The sequence below is a fragment of the Carassius gibelio genome, chromosome A4, assembly GCF_023724105.1.
Source record: "Carassius gibelio isolate Cgi1373 ecotype wild population from Czech Republic chromosome A4, carGib1.2-hapl.c, whole genome shotgun sequence".
Classification (NCBI taxonomy): Eukaryota; Metazoa; Chordata; class Actinopteri; order Cypriniformes; family Cyprinidae; genus Carassius; species Carassius gibelio.
Window position 1 is genome coordinate 17,316,367 of NC_068374.1, and position 11,482 is coordinate 17,327,848.

The 11,482-nt window shown below is 46.0% G+C and overlaps 5 non-coding genes across 5 annotated transcripts; all 5 read right to left on the reverse strand.

The window, feature by feature from the left end:
- Positions 1–1,835: 1,835 nt before the first annotated feature.
- trnal-aag (transfer RNA leucine (anticodon AAG)) lies at positions 1,836–1,917 on the reverse strand. The gene has a single exon. It is a non-coding gene; the product is annotated as a tRNA-Leu (tRNA).
- A 1,328-nt stretch (positions 1,918–3,245) lies between these two features.
- Positions 3,246–3,327, reverse strand: trnal-aag (transfer RNA leucine (anticodon AAG)). Its single transcript has one exon. It is a non-coding gene; the product is annotated as a tRNA-Leu (tRNA).
- A 3,790-nt stretch (positions 3,328–7,117) lies between these two features.
- trnal-aag (transfer RNA leucine (anticodon AAG)) lies at positions 7,118–7,199 on the reverse strand. The gene has a single exon. It is a non-coding gene; the product is annotated as a tRNA-Leu (tRNA).
- Positions 7,200–8,527: 1,328 nt separating this feature from the next.
- trnal-aag (transfer RNA leucine (anticodon AAG)) lies at positions 8,528–8,609 on the reverse strand. The gene has a single exon. It is a non-coding gene; the product is annotated as a tRNA-Leu (tRNA).
- Positions 8,610–11,177: 2,568 nt separating this feature from the next.
- Positions 11,178–11,259, reverse strand: trnal-aag (transfer RNA leucine (anticodon AAG)). The gene has a single exon. It is a non-coding gene; the product is annotated as a tRNA-Leu (tRNA).
- Between the last annotated feature and the right edge of the window lie 223 nt (positions 11,260–11,482).

Genomic DNA, 11,482 nt, shown 5'->3' on the forward strand with positions numbered 1-11,482 from the left:
AAGAACCTCTTGGCCACGCTACCAGATAATGCCCTTTACCCCAGGCACTATTCCACCAACTTTTTCCTTGTCGAGCTTCGCCACAAGATAACGTCTTGAATTTCTCCAAGGTTGAGGCTTCCTTCTTGAAGGGTTATGCAGTACTACCCCTGGAGGACCCCTTCCTGGAGAGTGCATGTCCTTCTCTTATAAAACACACCTGAATGCACTAATGAAGGCCCTTAGGGCTGTTCTGAACATGGCAGATAGCTGAGCATTAGCCGTTATACTCAATAAAGTAAAAAATCCAAACATTTTTTCACCAAAAACTTTCAACGAGTGACATTGGCTGTTACCATCCTTTATGATACTTATTACTTTTCACTATTTCAAATTATATTCAAGTACTTTTTCCTGTTTTGAAGTAACTTCACTATAATTGTAAATTATTGGTGTCCCTACTTCAACTGGGTGCCTCTTTTAGAAAGGAGCAGAGGCTGGGACAGGCCTCCAGCGCTGACTTGGCTAAAAAGCAAGGAAAGCAAAAGCAGCTCAATTCGGATGTTCACACAGCATCAATTTGCAAAGCCACAGCAGTCTTCCGAAAGGCTTTCCTGGCAGCGGTGGGATTCGAACTATGTCAGGTTAGGGCTTGCGGCTATGTCCCTGTCACAACAAGTCTGAGATAAGTTTGAAAGAACAGATCAGCACAAGATTGACTCAAATCGTCTTCAACGAAACCACAAGAAGTCAGTAAACCACAGAGGAAGTGCAGTGCTCCAGGAGCAGGACTGAGACAGCATGCCTTATCAAACAGGCGATCGGATGTGGGAGAGGATGAGGCTTCTTGTTTGACTCTCATGTTCCTGAAGGGCCTGACTGCTGCCAGGGAAAGTGTGTTCTCTCGCAATATTTTCAGACCATTATCGAGTACAAGCAGGGCCTCCCGGCCTCAATTAAACCACTGATGGCAGCGGTATGATTCCAACCAACGGCACCATAGAGACTGGAGCCTAAATACAGTACATTAGACCACTTGGCCACGCTACCCTGGTGGGAGTCCCTTTTGTTCGTCTTTGGGCTTTATACCATCCAGAAATAGAAGCGACGGCCTCCACAAACCTTATTCAGTAAACATGTCCAATGCGGCCAAGGAAAGCTCTTTATTCGGCCATGGCAGCAAAAAGTGTCTCCCGAAATGGAGCCCCTGGCAGCGGTGGGATTCAAAACCACGCCCCTAAAGAGACTGGGGAAAAACAGAAAGAACCTCTTGGCCACGCTACCAGATAATGCCCTTTACCCCAGGCACTATTCCACCAACTTTTTCCTTGTCGAGCTTCGCCACAAGATAACGTCTTGAATTTCTCCAAGGTTGAGGCTTCCTTCTTGAAGGGTTATGCAGTACTACCCCTGGAGGACCCCTTCCTGGAGAGTGCATGTCCTTCTCTTATAAAACACACCTGAATGCACTAATGAAGGCCCTTAGGGCTGTTCTGAAAATGGCAGATAGCTGAGCATTAGCCGTTATACTCAAAAAAGTAAAAAATCCAAACATTTTTTCACCAAAAACTTTCAACGAGTGACATTGGCTGTTACCATCCTTTATGATACTTATTACTTTTCACTATTTCAAATTATATTCAAGTACTTTTTCCTGTTTTGAAGTAACTTCACTATAATTGTAAATTATTGGTGTCCCTACTTCAACTGGGTGCCTCTTTTAGAAAGGAGCAGAGGCTGGGACAGGCCTCCAGCGCTGACTTGGCTAAAAAGCAAGGAAAGCAAAAGCAGCTCAAATTCGGATGTTCACACAGCATCACTTTGCAAAGCCACAGCAGTCTTCCGAAAGGCTTTCCTGGCAGCGGTGGGATTCGAACCCACGCCCCCGAAGAGACTGGAGCCTTAATCCAGCACCTTAGACCGCTCGGCCACGCTACCTTGTTTGCCTGCGTTTCACGGGTCACTTCGACCAGTGGAAAGGCCGCCCCGAGCTGACTTTGATGAAAAGCTGCAGTCTAATCCTGTTTGCGTAAAACAAACCTGATCCCTTTCAGGTTAGGGCTTGCGGCTATGTCCCTGTCACAACAAGTCTGAGATAAGTTTGAAAGAACAGATCAGCACAAGATTGACTCAAATCGTCTTCAACGAAACCACAAGAAGTCAGTAAACCACAGAGGAAGTGCAGTGCCCCAGGAGCAGGACTGAGACAGCATGCCTTATCAAACAGGCGATCGGATGTGGGAGAGGATGAGGCTTCTTGTTTGACTCTCATGTTCCTGAAGGGCCTGACTGCTGCCAGGGAAAGTGTGTTCTCTCGCAATATTTTCAGACCATTATCGAGTACAAGCAGGGCCTCCCGGCCTCAATTAAACCACTGATGGCAGCGGTATGATTCCAACCAACGGCACCATAGAGACTGGAGCCTAAATACAGTACATTAGACCACTTGGCCATGCTACCCTGGTGGGAGTCCCTTTTGTTCGTCTTTGGGCTTTATACCATCCAGAAATAGAAGCGACGGCCTCCACAAACCTTATTCAGTAAACATGTCCAATGCGGCCAAGGAAAGCTCTTTATTCGGCCATGGCAGCAAAAAGTGTCTCCCGAAATGGAGCCCCTGGCAGCGGTGGGATTCAAAACCACGCCCCTAAAGAGACTGGGGAAAAACAGAAAGAACCTCTTGGCCACGCTACCAGATAATGCCCTTTACCCCAGGCACTATTCCACCAACTTTTTCCTTGTCGAGCTTCGCCACAAGATAACGTCTTGAATTTCTCCAAGGTTGAGGCTTCCTTCTTGAAGGGTTATGCAGTACTACCCCTGGAGGACCCCTTCCTGGAGAGTGCATGTCCTTCTCTTATAAAACACACCTGAATGCACTAATGAAGGCCCTTAGGGCTGTTCTGAACATGGCAGATAGCTGAGCATTAGCCGTTATACTCAATAAAGTAAAAAATCCAAACATTTTTTCACCAAAAACTTTCAACGAGTGACAATGGCTGTTACCATCCTTTATGATACTTATTACTTTTCAATATTTCAAATTATATTCAAGTACTTTTTCCTGTTTTGAAGTAACTTCACTATAATTGTAAATTATTGGTGTCCCTACTTCAACTGGGTGCCTCTTTTAGAAAGGAGCAGAGGCTGGGACAGGCCTCCAGCGCTGACTTGGCTAAAAAGCAAGGAAAGCAAAAGCAGCTCAAATTCGGATGTTCACACAGCATCACTTTGCAAAGCCACAGCAGTCTTCCGAAAGGCTTTCCTGGCAGCGGTGGGATTCGAACCCACGCCCCCGAAGAGACTGGAGCCTTAATCCAGCGCCTTAGACCGCTCGGCCACGCTACCTTGTTTGCCTGCGTTTCACGGGTCACTTCGACCAGTGGAAAGGCCGCCCCGAGCTGACTTTGATGAAAAGCTGCAGTCTAATCCTGTTTGCGTAAAACAAACCTGATCCCTTGCAGGTTAGGGCTTGCGGCTATGTCCCTGTCACAACAAGTCTGAGATAAGTTTGAAAGAACAGATCAGCACAAGATTGACTCAAATCGTCTTCAACGAAACCACAAGAAGTCAGTAAACCACAGAGGAAGTGCAGTGCCCCAGGAGCAGGACTGAGACAGCATGCCTTATCAAACAGGCGATCGGATGTGGGAGAGGATGAGGCTTCTTGTTTGACTCTCATGTTCCTGAAGGGCCTGACTGCTGCCAGGGAAAGTGTGTTCTCTCGCAATATTTTCAGACCATTATCGAGTACAAGCAGGGCCTCCCGGCCTCAATTAAACCACTGATGGCAGCGGTATGATTCCAACCAACGGCACCATAGAGACTGGAGCCTAAATACAGTACATTAGACCACTTGGCCACGCTACCCTGGTGGGAGTCCCTTTTGTTCGTCTTTGGGCTTTATACCATCCAGAAATAGAAGCGACGGCCTCCACAAACCTTATTCAGTAAACATGTCCAATGCGGCCAAGGAAAGCTCTTTATTCGGCCATGGCAGCAAAAAGTGTCTCCCGAAATGGAGCCCCTGGCAGCGGTGGGATTCAAAACCACGCCCCTAAAGAGACTGGGGAAAAACAGAAAGAACCTCTTGGCCACGCTACCAGATAATGCCCTTTACCCCAGGCACTATTCCACCAACTTTTTCCTTGTCGAGCTTCGCCACAAGATAACGTCTTGAATTTCTCCAAGGTTGAGGCTTCCTTCTTGAAGGGTTATGCAGTACTACCCCTGGAGGACCCCTTCCTGGAGAGTGCATGTCCTTCTCTTATAAAACACACCTGAATGCACTAATGAAGGCCCTTAGGGCTGTTCTGAACATGGCAGATAGCTGAGCATTAGCCGTTATACTCAATAAAGTAAAAAATCCAAACATTTTTTCACCAAAAACTTTCAACGAGTGACATTGGCTGTTACCATCCTTTATGATACTTATTACTTTTCACTATTTCAAATTATATTCAAGTACTTTTTCCTGTTTTGAAGTAACTTCACTATAATTGTAAATTATTGGTGTCCCTACTAGAGTTGTTCCGATTCCGATACTAGTATCGGAAATATCTCCGATACCACAACAAATTCTGGCATCGGCATCGGCGAGTACATGAACCCATATACCGATCCGATACCATTTTCTTAAAAAAGACCTAGTTATGACCGCAAGCTTTGCCTAACCGCTGCACGGTTCTTCTTCGCTGCTCAAAATGCATTGAAAACACAGGAAGTTGTGCTGTGTTGCCACAAGCAACCCCTGTTTAGAGCAGCGAAGAAGAAATGAAAACGCGTTAGCAGCCCTTATCTATATATGACTGGATCACTCATCACATTCTAAACTGCCAAAACACAGTGAAGCCGCTACTATATTATAGATCAGTGGTTAGCAGTATGTCTCTGTAGTACCGGTAGTTACAGACTCTCGAGTATATTCAGTACCGGCAGCTGCGTTCAGTCGCTTCCGTGTAAGTCAAAGCGCAGGGCTCCAGACAGTAGCCGAATATATACTAGTGTCTGTGAATATTAAACTGCAAAATACTATTTAAATATTACTCCCGCAAAATCTACATCTCTGTGGGTGACTGGCACAGATGCGCGAGAGCTCGCTGTTTTGTAGTCTCTGCTGTGTGTCATGAGGACACGAACGCATAAACCGTCACTTCATGAGAATTTACCGTTTCATTTGAGAATACTGTCATATCATAAACACAGACACTCAAAGATCTTCATGGCAGCCCATTAAAATAAATGTTTGGTTTACATGAGTAAATTGACAATATATAAAGCTACTGTTGTAGCCTACAGTAATAATAATACGTCTCTATAATAATAATAATTATGCCTAGATGGTTGCTTGTTTTTTACTTGTTTTGTTGTAAAGAGATTATCTGATTAATAGATCTTTTTTGTTGCAGTTTTTTTATACAGTTATATTGTAAAACTTAAATACCTTTTTTAGTTTGCGGTGTTAGATTTTTGGCTGCAAAAAGTTCTTTTTTGCATAAGAAAATAAATAATACTGTCAAATTCATGTTAGATAATAAAAATACTGTAATAAATACAGTAGTTCACCATGTATTTGTTCATGTTTTATTGAGGGATCTGTCTGAAGCACACCATAAAAAAATTCTAGCAATTTACACAGGGCTAGTAGTATATACAGCTGTATATACAGATATACACCCAGGTATCGGATCAGTACTCGGTATCGGCCGATACCCTGAGCCCAGGTATCGGAATCGGTATCGGGAAGAGAAAAAGGGTATCGGAACATCTCTAGTCCCTACTTCAACTGGGTGCCTCTTTTAGAAAGGAGCAGAGGCTGGGACAGGCCTCCAGCGCTGACTTGGCTAAAAAGCAAGGAAAGCAAAAGCAGCTCAATTCGGATGTTCACACAGCATCAATTTGCAAAGCCACAGCAGTCTTCCGAAAGGCTTTCCTGGCAGCGGTGGGATTCGAACTATGTCAGGTTAGGGCTTGCGGCTATGTCCCTGTCACAACAAGTCTGAGATAAGTTTGAAAGAACAGATCAGCACAAGATTGACTCAAATCGTCTTCAACGAAACCACAAGAAGTCAGTAAACCACAGAGGAAGTGCAGTGCTCCAGGAGCAGGACTGAGACAGCATGCCTTATCAAACAGGCGATCGGATGTGGGAGAGGATGAGGCTTCTTGTTTGACTCTCATGTTCCTGAAGGGCCTGACTGCTGCCAGGGAAAGTGTGTTCTCTCGCAATATTTTCAGACCATTATCGAGTACAAGCAGGGCCTCCCGGCCTCAATTAAACCACTGATGGCAGCGGTATGATTCCAACCAACGGCACCATAGAGACTGGAGCCTAAATACAGTACATTAGACCACTTGGCCACGCTACCCTGGTGGGAGTCCCTTTTGTTCGTCTTTGGGCTTTATACCATCCAGAAATAGAAGCGACGGCCTCCACAAACCTTATTCAGTAAACATGTCCAATGCGGCCAAGGAAAGCTCTTTATTCGGCCATGGCAGCAAAAAGTGTCTCCCGAAATGGAGCCCCTGGCAGCGGTGGGATTCAAAACCACGCCCCTAAAGAGACTGGGGAAAAACAGAAAGAACCTCTTGGCCACGCTACCAGATAATGCCCTTTACCCCAGGCACTATTCCACCAACTTTTTCCTTGTCGAGCTTCGCCACAAGATAACGTCTTGAATTTCTCCAAGGTTGAGGCTTCCTTCTTGAAGGGTTATGCAGTACTACCCCTGGAGGACCCCTTCCTGGAGAGTGCATGTCCTTCTCTTATAAAACACACCTGAATGCACTAATGAAGGCCCTTAGGGCTGTTCTGAAAATGGCAGATAGCTGAGCATTAGCCGTTATACTCAAAAAAGTAAAAAATCCAAACATTTTTTCACCAAAAACTTTCAACGAGTGACATTGGCTGTTACCATCCTTTATGATACTTATTACTTTTCACTATTTCAAATTATATTCAAGTACTTTTTCCTGTTTTGAAGTAACTTCTGGGTGCCTCTTTTAGAAAGGAGCAGAGGCTGGGACAGGCCTCCAGCGCTGACTTGGCTAAAAAGCAAGGAAAGCAAAAGCAGCTCAAATTCGGATGTTCACACAGCATCACTTTGCAAAGCCACAGCAGTCTTCCGAAAGGCTTTCCTGGCAGCGGTGGGATTCGAACCCACGCCCCCGAAGAGACTGGAGCCTTAATCCAGCACCTTAGACCGCTCGGCCACGCTACCTTGTTTGCCTGCGTTTCACGGGTCACTTCGACCAGTGGAAAGGCCGCCCCGAGCTGACTTTGATGAAAAGCTGCAGTCTAATCCTGTTTGCGTAAAACAAACCTGATCCCTTGCAGGTTAGGGCTTGCGGCTATGTCCCTGTCACAACAAGTCTGAGATAAGTTTGAAAGAACAGATCAGCACAAGATTGACTCAAATCGTCTTCAACGAAACCACAAGAAGTCAGTAAACCACAGAGGAAGTGCAGTGCCCCAGGAGCAGGACTGAGACAGCATGCCTTATCAAACAGGCGATCGGATGTGGGAGAGGATGAGGCTTCTTGTTTGACTCTCATGTTCCTGAAGGGCCTGACTGCTGCCAGGGAAAGTGTGTTCTCTCGCAATATTTTCAGACCATTATCGAGTACAAGCAGGGCCTCCCGGGCTCAATTAAACCACTGATGGCAGCGGTATGATTCCAACCAACGGCACCATAGAGACTGGAGCCTAAATACAGTACATTAGACCACTTGGCCACGCTACCCTGGTGGGAGTCCCTTTTGTTCGTCTTTGGGCTTTATACCATCCAGAAATAGAAGCGACGGCCTCCACAAACCTTATTCAGTAAACATGTCCAATGCGGCCAAGGAAAGCTCTTTATTCGGCCATGGCAGCAAAAAGTGTCTCCCGAAATGGAGCCCCTGGCAGCGGTGGGATTCAAAACCACGCCCCTAAAGAGACTGGGGAAAAACAGAAAGAACCTCTTGGCCACGCTACCAGATAATGCCCTTTACCCCAGGCACTATTCCACCAACTTTTTCCTTGTCGAGCTTCGCCACAAGATAACGTCTTGAATTTCTCCAAGGTTGAGGCTTCCTTCTTGAAGGGTTATGCAGTACTACCCCTGGAGGACCCCTTCCTGGAGAGTGCATGTCCTTCTCTTATAAAACACACCTGAATGCACTAATGAAGGCCCTTAGGGCTGTTCTGAACATGGCAGATAGCTGAGCATTAGCCGTTATACTCAATAAAGTAAAAAATCCAAACATTTTTTCACCAAAAACTTTCAACGAGTGACAATGGCTGTTACCATCCTTTATGATACTTATTACTTTTCACTATTTCAAATTATATTCAAGTACTTTTTCCTGTTTTGAAGTAACTTCACTATAATTGTAAATTATTGGTGTCCCTACTTCAACTGGGTGCCTCTTTTAGAAAGGAGCAGAGGCTGGGACAGGCCTCCAGCGCTGACTTGGCTAAAAAGCAAGGAAAGCAAAAGCAGCTCAAATTCGGATGTTCACACAGCATCACTTTGCAAAGCCACAGCAGTCTTCCGAAAGGCTTTCCTGGCAGCGGTGGGATTCGAACCCACGCCCCCGAAGAAACTGGAGCCTTAATCCAGCGCCTTAGACCGCTCGGCCACGCTACCTTGTTTGCCTGCGTTTCACGGGTCACTTCGACCAGTGGAAAGGCCGCCCCGAGCTGACTTTGATGAAAAGCTGCAGTCTAATCCTGTTTGCGTAAAACAAACCTGATCCCTTGCAGGTTAGGGCTTGCGGCTATGTCCCTGTCACAACAAGTCTGAGATAAGTTTGAAAGAACAGATCAGCACAAGATTGACTCAAATCGTCTTCAACGAAACCACAAGAAGTCAGTAAACCACAGAGGAAGTGCAGTGCCCCAGGAGCAGGACTGAGACAGCATGCCTTATCAAACAGGCGATCGGATGTGGGAGAGGATGAGGCTTCTTGTTTGACTCTCATGTTCCTGAAGGGCCTGACTGCTGCCAGGGAAAGTGTGTTCTCTCGCAATATTTTCAGACCATTATCGAGTACAAGCAGGGCCTCCCGGCCTCAATTAAACCACTGATGGCAGCGGTATGATTCCAACCAACGGCACCATAGAGACTGGAGCCTAAATACAGTACATTAGACCACTTGGCCACGCTACCCTGGTGGGAGTCCCTTTTGTTCGTCTTTGGGCTTTATACCATCCAGAAATAGAAGCGACGGCCTCCACAAACCTTATTCAGTAAACATGTCCAATGCGGCCAAGGAAAGCTCTTTATTCGGCCATGGCAGCAAAAAGTGTCTCCCGAAATGGAGCCCCTGGCAGCGGTGGGATTCAAAACCACGCCCCTAAAGAGACTGGGGAAAAACAGAAAGAACCTCTTGGCCACGCTACCAGATAATGCCCTTTACCCCAGGCACTATTCCACCAACTTTTTCCTTGTCGAGCTTCGCCACAAGATAACGTCTTGAATTTCTCCAAGGTTGAGGCTTCCTTCTTGAAGGGTTATGCAGTACTACCCCTGGAGGACCCCTTCCTGGAGAGTGCATGTCCTTCTCTTATAAAACACACCTGAATGCACTAATGAAGGCCCTTAGGGCTGTTCTGAACATGGCAGATAGCTGAGCATTAGCCGTTATACTCAATAAAGTAAAAAATCCAAACATTTTTTCACCAAAAACTTTCAACGAGTGACATTGGCTGTTACCATCCTTTATGATACTTATTACTTTTCACTATTTCAAATTATATTCAAGTACTTTTTCCTGTTTTGAAGTAACTTCACTATAATTGTAAATTATTGGTGTCCCTACTTCAACTGGGTGCCTCTTTTAGAAAGGAGCAGAGGCTGGGACAGGCCTCCAGCGCTGACTTGGCTAAAAAGCAAGGAAAGCAAAAGCAGCTCAATTCGGATGTTCACACAGCATCAATTTGCAAAGCCACAGCAGTCTTCCGAAAGGCTTTCCTGGCAGCGGTGGGATTCGAACTATGTCAGGTTAGGGCTTGCGGCTATGTCCCTGTCACAACAAGTCTGAGATAAGTTTGAAAGAACAGATCAGCACAAGATTGACTCAAATCGTCTTCAACGAAACCACAAGAAGTCAGTAAACCACAGAGGAAGTGCAGTGCTCCAGGAGCAGGACTGAGACAGCATGCCTTATCAAACAGGCGATCGGATGTGGGAGAGGATGAGGCTTCTTGTTTGACTCTCATGTTCCTGAAGGGCCTGACTGCTGCCAGGGAAAGTGTGTTCTCTCGCAATATTTTCAGACCATTATCGAGTACAAGCAGGGCCTCCCGGCCTCAATTAAACCACTGATGGCAGCGGTATGATTCCAACCAACGGCACCATAGAGACTGGAGCCTAAATACAGTACATTAGACCACTTGGCCACGCTACCCTGGTGGGAGTCCCTTTTGTTCGTCTTTGGGCTTTATACCATCCAGAAATAGAAGCGACGGCCTCCACAAACCTTATTCAGTAAACATGTCCAATGCGGCCAAGGAAAGCTCTTTATTCGGCCATGGCAGCAAAAAGTGTCTCCCGAAATGGAGCCCCTGGCAGCGGTGGGATTCAAAACCACGCCCCTAAAGAGACTGGGGAAAAACAGAAAGAACCTCTTGGCCACGCTACCAGATAATGCCCTTTACCCCAGGCACTATTCCACCAACTTTTTCCTTGTCGAGCTTCGCCACAAGATAACGTCTTGAATTTCTCCAAGGTTGAGGCTTCCTTCTTGAAGGGTTATGCAGTACTACCCCTGGAGGACCCCTTCCTGGAGAGTGCATGTCCTTCTCTTATAAAACACACCTGAATGCACTAATGAAGGCCCTTAGGGCTGTTCTGAAAATGGCAGATAGCTGAGCATTAGCCGTTATACTCAAAAAAGTAAAAAATCCAAACATTTTTTCACCAAAAACTTTCAACGAGTGACATTGGCTGTTACCATCCTTTATGATACTTATTACTTTTCACTATTTCAAATTATATTCAAGTACTTTTTCCTGTTTTGAAGTAACTTCACTATAATTGTAAATTATTGGTGTCCCTACTTCAACTGGGTGCCTCTTTTAGAAAGGAGCAGAGGCTGGGACAGGCCTCCAGCGCTGACTTGGCTAAAAAGCAAGGAAAGCAAAAGCAGCTCAAATTCGGATGTTCACACAGCATCACTTTGCAAAGCCACAGCAGTCTTCCGAAAGGCTTTCCTGGCAGCGGTGGGATTCGAACCCACGCCCCCGAAAAGACTGGAGCCTTAATCCAGCGCCTTAGACCGCTCGGCCACGCTACCTTGTTTGCCTGCGTTTCACGGGTCACTTCGACCAGTGGAAAGGCCGCCCCGAGCTGACTTTGATGAAAAGCTGCAGTCTAATCCTATTTGCGTAAAACAAACCTGATCCCTTGCAGGTTAGGGCTTGCGGCTATGTCCCTGTCACAACAAGTCTGAGATAAGTTTGAAAGAACAGATCAGCACAAGATTGACTCAAATCGTCTTCAACGAAACCACAAGAAGT